The following is a 471-nucleotide window of genomic DNA, read 5'->3' as shown; positions in this document are numbered from 1 at the left end:
GCAACAGATACAAGAAGCAATCCACACTCAAGCCGAGAGCGACTCTCCTTTCACTGAGCAAGAGCTCACACATGCAATATCACACAAGAAAGATACTGCTCCAGGAGCTGATAAGATCCCATATTCCTTCATTAACCATTTAGGCCCAAGGTGCGGGACAGCTCTTCTCAGAATCTGTCATTACAAACGGGTCTTTTACCACCAGCTTGAAAACATGCAATCATCCAATCAATTCCCAAGCAAGACACCAACTCCTTACGACCAATCTCCCTACTGTCTTGTTTAAGAAAGACCATGAAGAGAGCTGTACTTAACAGACTGCAACATCTCACCACCGATTTTCCACCAACAATCTTTGCATACCAAAAAGGTGCAGGCACTGGCGATAACATCATAACACTCCTATCACTTCTAGATCGAAAGGATCCAGGGAGTTCCAGGGAGAATTGTCGACTCTTACGAATTCGAGAA

The sequence above is a fragment of the Penaeus monodon genome, chromosome 31 (assembly GCF_015228065.2).
Source record: "Penaeus monodon isolate SGIC_2016 chromosome 31, NSTDA_Pmon_1, whole genome shotgun sequence".
Taxonomy (NCBI): Eukaryota; Metazoa; Arthropoda; class Malacostraca; order Decapoda; family Penaeidae; genus Penaeus; species Penaeus monodon.
The sequence above is the reverse complement of the archived record's forward strand: the minus strand, read 5'-3'. Positions refer to the sequence as shown.